Source organism: Miscanthus floridulus, chromosome 12 (genome assembly GCF_019320115.1).
Source record: "Miscanthus floridulus cultivar M001 chromosome 12, ASM1932011v1, whole genome shotgun sequence".
NCBI classification, from domain to species: domain Eukaryota; kingdom Viridiplantae; phylum Streptophyta; class Magnoliopsida; order Poales; family Poaceae; genus Miscanthus; species Miscanthus floridulus.
This window is the reverse complement of record NC_089591.1, coordinates 32,302,048-32,307,692: the sequence shown is the minus strand read 5'-3', so window position 1 is coordinate 32,307,692 and position 5,645 is coordinate 32,302,048. Positions and strand designations below refer to the sequence as shown.

General features: G+C 41.1%; 1 long non-coding RNA gene across 1 annotated transcript; it reads right to left on the bottom strand.

The window, feature by feature from the left end:
- Nucleotides 1-638: 638 nt before the first annotated feature.
- Nucleotides 639-2,612, bottom strand: LOC136495180 (uncharacterized). Its single transcript, XR_010768911.1, has 4 exons — nt 2,478-2,612; nt 2,084-2,365; nt 1,319-1,360; nt 639-919 (listed from the first exon to the last, which is right to left on the bottom strand). It is a non-coding gene; the product is annotated as an uncharacterized lncRNA (long non-coding RNA).
- Nucleotides 2,613-5,645: the final 3,033 nt, after the last annotated feature.

The window sequence follows — 5,645 nt, the reverse complement described above, 5'->3', positions numbered from 1 at the left end:
CTTTGCCGAGTGTTTTTTATCGGGCACTCGGCAAAGGCTTTGCCGAGAGCCCCGGGGGCACTCGGCAAAGAAAAGCAACCGTCACGGCGCCGGCCCCGTTGACGGTCGCTTTATCGAGTGCCAACCCTGCAGGCACTCAGCAAAGATTTTTTATTTTTTTTAAAAAAAAATCTTTACCGAGTGCCCTCTGTCCGGCCCTTGGCAAAGATGTTTTATTTTTTTCTTCTAAAAATTCTTTGCCGAGTGCCCCTGGCCTGGCGCTCGGCAAAATTTGATTTTCTTTTTAAAAAAATTCTTTGCCGAGTGCCCTCTAGCCGACACTCGGTAAAGTTTGATTTTTTTTAAAAAAAAATTCTTTGCCGAGTACCATGGTCATGGAACTCGGCAAAGCTGGAAAAATGGTTTTCCGAACGCCCATTTTTCCAGCTTTGCCGAGTGCTGTGACCATGGCACTCGGCAAAATGACTGAAAATAGCCTTTTTTATTTGTTTTTTACATTCCATCCAAACAAATAGAAGATATATATAACAAACATCACAAATTGGTGTGACATTATCGTTGCATTAACATGCAGTACAACTAATAATACATCGTACCAATCATAGAAACATACATTGAGTTTCATTTATTAGCGAGTCCACTGCTGTCACATAGTTTAAGGACAAACAATTCACGATCAAGCTAACTAGTATGTATCAATTCACAATCAAGCTAACAAGTATTTTGTCCTATATATCTTATCTAAGGCAAATGGGTAGCACTTCCCCTATCTCGGCATCAACATCTCTTGTCTTTGGTCAGAATCTCTTCTAGAGAGATGATCTGCAAAAATGTTGAAACACGCTTGCAGATAACCGCTGGGCCTCTGCCTCCACGCACCGCACTGTTGCCTCCTCAGGCCTTCTATAGCAAGATTGTTCTACAAAATAAGACCACAAATCAGTAAGCATTTCAGTTAAATCAACCATAAGTTCATTCATAGTAAAGTGGAACCAAAGACAGATGCTGATCGTAAGACATCACCAAAACAACTTAATTATAGTTCATCATAATAGGCATGTACACTTTTGATAAGTCAAATGGGCAAATGACAAGCATATTGAGAGCTCATGCCTTTTTCATAAACTACAGTCCAATATCATGCATTAAAAGATATTTTCTAGCATTATACTTTACACATGAATTTAAATCTATCATACACCAGTAAGTTGAAAGCAGCAGGTATCATCAGACAATGTTATAAAAGATGTACATCTACGAACTGATGCAATTTAGATGAAGAAATGCTGAAGACAGTTTCTGAAACTACTATACTCACATTTGCTGAAGCATGAGGATCGTTCGATGCCGCCGATTGATTCTGCACACTAATATTAGTTAGTAGTTACTAATAGCTCGTCTGGTTAAGACGAGAACTACGCACTGATTAAATGTAACTTTGAAAGTAGTTAAGACTAGCATGTCCGCTTTCTATCTAAAATGAAAATCAAATAATTTTCTATAATTCTTTGTAAATATGATAGGAACTAATATCTCAAGGTTTTTACTGGAACATACAAAGCACAGTGACATAGGCTACAAGTACCGCACATAGTTTCTGGAGTCAAGAAACATGAATACATTCTATAGTAAATCTTCAAACCTGATGGTGATGTGCATCATTGTTGTAAGACATATGTTACAAAGGTCTAGAAGCAGTTCTCTAAAATATTCTATGAAATTCATGTGTTATATACATGAAAAAGAAATAAGAGATTATATGCTGATTTTGAAGATTGTTGATTCTCACAAATTACACAAAACAGATCTGCCAGCTAAATCTTCAGAAATGCAACCTAGTTGTAATTTTTGCTTTTCCAATCATATTGTCAAAGGTCACTTGCAGATTTGCCATGTTAACTGATCCAATTTTACACTACAGTATAAGAGCAGTTTGATATTCATTGCAGATTAACTGACCTCTGCTGATCCACTTACATGGAACCACAAATGCATGTACGTCAAAATGCCTACTCGTCAAAAGAGAAAACCAAGAAACAATCAAGCCCGCATGAACTCATACAGAAAAATTGGTAGAACAGACCAGTTGCTAGATGGCAGAAACAGCTGTGATCTCTTGATCCCTGGTAGGTAGCAGCGTGTCTGGTTGCTCAGGAATCTGCATGACCAAGGTGGAGGAGGGGAACGATTAAGAGTTGTAAGGCTAAGAACTTGAGAAGGCGATCAAAAGGGAACCGAAACTTAAGCATATGGGCATCTGGAGGCCGCCGCTGTGGGCTTCAGCAGAAGCAAGGAGCGCCTGGTGCTAATCCGGCTAGAAGCCCCCAGCACCCCACCGCTCGCCTCCAATCTGGCATGCCGTCGGCTGCAGGAGTAGATCCACGACCATCAGCAGTTGGTGCTTGGAGCGCAGCGCCGCCGTGTGACCACCAGAATATAAGATGTGATGACGACGAGGGCGGCTCGTGGGCCCGTACCTGCAGCAAGAGAGCACTGCCACGGTGGCTGGCAGCTTGCGCGAGGACGCCGGCGGACCTCCGTGGCCTATCCCTCGAGCGCGAGGACGACGGGCGAGAGGGAGCGGAAGCGGAACTATGGACCAGAGCGGCGACGGCTGGGGTGAGACGGTGAAAAGTGAATGCGTTATGGTTACGGTGTGCTAGGCCGGCAGGGTTAAATCCCCTTTACCGAGTGTTCCTGATCTGGCACTTGGCAAAGTATTTTTTTTTAATTTTTTTTAATTCTCTGCCAAGTGCCACCTGCCTAGCACTCGGTAAAGAGGATTTTTTTTTTTTAAAAAATCTTTATCGAGTGCCCCCGATCTGGCACTCAGCAAAGTATTTTTTTCTTTTTTTTAAATTCTTTGTCGAGTGCCACCCGTCCTGGCACTCGGTAAAGAGGGTTTTTTTTAAAAAAAAATTAAAATTCTTTGTCGAGTGCCCGCCGTCCTGGCACTCGGCAAAGAGACTCCTTTGCCGAGCACCAAACGCAGACATTTGGTAAACCGTTTTTATTTTTTTTCTTCCTGCTCCCAAACTTTTTCTGTAGTCCTCATACAATACCTGGTACTCCATGTTCCAATGTGGCACATTTCTTGGACTTTTACTATATTTCTTTAATTTATTTTATTTAATTGAATTTTCTTGGATAATTCAAATTATAACTGCTAGTTATTCGAATAATAAAAGAAATGAATGAAAAAATGATATTCATGTTGTTTAGTGTAATGTTAGGCCGTATCCAGGAACAGACCACCAATTTCAAACATCTTGTTCACGAAACAAGACCATGAACTTGCGGTCGAGTTGTTTTTAAATTCTATAAAAAGCAAATGAAGTCCAAAAATCATGAAACTTGTCAAGATGTCATGATATCATATGTGGAGGCTGTGATAAAAATTTAAAAATGTTTCACGTAAGTTGTCATGTACAATGCTTACCACCTCGTCGGTCTCTTCATGAAATTATGAAACTTCTTCGGAGATTCTTCGGTTTGTAAGCATCGTAAGTGACAACTTGCGCGAAACCTACTCAAATTTTTATCATAGCCTCCACATACGATATCACGACATCTCAACAAGTTTCATGATTTTCGGACTTCGTTTGCTTTTTATAGAATTTAAAAACACTTCACACGCAAGTTTGCGGTCATGTTTCGTGAACAAGATGTCCGAAATTTTAGGTCCGTTCCTGGATACGGCCTCACACTACACTCAGTAACATAACTATCATTTTTTGAATCATTAAATTCCATTATTCGTACTACGTGCAGTTCAAATTTATATTTTTCGAAAAAAATTAAGTAAACAAAATAAAGTAACTAAATATATCAAAAAGCTACAAAAAATCCCCAAATTCTAACGAGGAGTTCCTGGTACTTTAAAAGGGCTGCACAAAAAATTTGGAGGCAAAAAAAACTTTGCCAAGCATCGGGGCATGGCACTCGACAAAGGGGTTTTTTAATTTTTTTTTAGAAATTTCCTCTTTGCCGAGTGCCTTCGTAGGGGCACTCGGCAAAGGTATTTCAAAAGAAAATGTAATTTTTTTAATTCCTCCCTTTGTCGAGTGCCGAAGCTGTTAGGCACTTGGCAAAGACATTTCAAAAAAATTTATTAAATCTTTGCCGAGCGCCGTGTCAAGGGCACTTGGCAAAGTATTTTCCAAAAAAAATTATCGAGTTCCTAAAAGCAGGCACTCGGCAAAGAAGGACGTGGCCGAACACCATTACGCGGGGCAGCCTATGCCGAGTGCCGCGCTTTTGCCGAGAGCCTGGCACTCGACAAAGAAGTCCTTTGCCGAGTACGGCACTCGACAAAGAATGTCTTTGCCAAGTGTCCGATTTTTGACAGTCGACAAAGCAGTTTGCACTCGGCAAAGATTTTGTTTCTAGTAGTGTCTATACACAACAATTTTTTTATTATGTATAGACAGCTTACACTCCTAGTGTGTAAGATTCTAGGTGTAGTATGTGAAGTCACATACCAACTTACTCCATGCACCCTAAGCCCTCACACTCCTAGTGTGTAAGTTAGACCTATAACCTATATCTAGGGCTAAGAGAACACCCACTTGTGGAGCTTAGTGAGGGTCATAGTGGGCCATGACCTAAGTTAGATCAATTCTTGATAAAGGTCTTAGCTTTACTACTTTAGTTGCAAATGAAATATTAATATATCCTCATTTTCTTACATTTTACATCATATTGGCCCCTTCTTCGTTCATGGCCAAGCTCCGCCATGGCTGGCATAGTTGCATTGGGGGCCTATTTGGATCGGTAACTGCACTACTACAAATATCATTTGTAGGGGTGGCTCAAGACTATTTGTAGGGGCGGTTTGGCCAGCCGCCCCTACCAAACCGTCTCTACAAATCATGCATTTGGAGGGGCGGTTCTCAGACCACCCCCACAAATCAATTTGTAGAGGCGTCTGGTGTTATCAACCGCCCCTATAAATCGATTTGTAGGGGCGGCTATAGTACCAGCTGCCCCTATAATACATATTTGTAAGGGCGGTTCTGAACCGCCCCTACAGTACATCTTCCAGCAAAAAAATTCAAATTCGACCAGAACCGTCCTGTTTGTTTTCACGTATTCCCGCGTTCGCATTGCGAGCGAGCGATCAACGTTCTGAACCGCGTTCGCTCAATGTCCCACCGAACGCCCCACGACCAATGTTCCGAACCACGTTTGCTCAAGAGTATTATATAAACTACAAGCACAAGAGTATTATATAAACTACAATTACAAGTCCAATTCACAAGAATATATACAATCCATCATTAAATAGACATAATTCATAAGGTAAAACCAATGTTAAATTCCATACACATTGTTACCAACGGCCTAGAGCTAGCCTTTCGGTCTCACGAAGGTGTTGGTACTGAGGATTTCTACCTAAGTCAAACTCTCGGTCATGGTTGGTGCCTTTGACGTGTACAATCTGGTCCAATATGAAGTTGCAAAGGTCGCCGACGAGCTCTAAGAGTTGGTCATCCTTGTATGGGTCTCTTTTCATTTTTTTTCTCTTCTTTCCACTGCAAGTGAACAAGTTTTGGTTTAGTATTTCATACCATGTATGAAGTTTTTATACTACGGGTGAAGAGGTTCAAACTTACCCTCAAGGGGTGTCTCCTATAACACCAGTG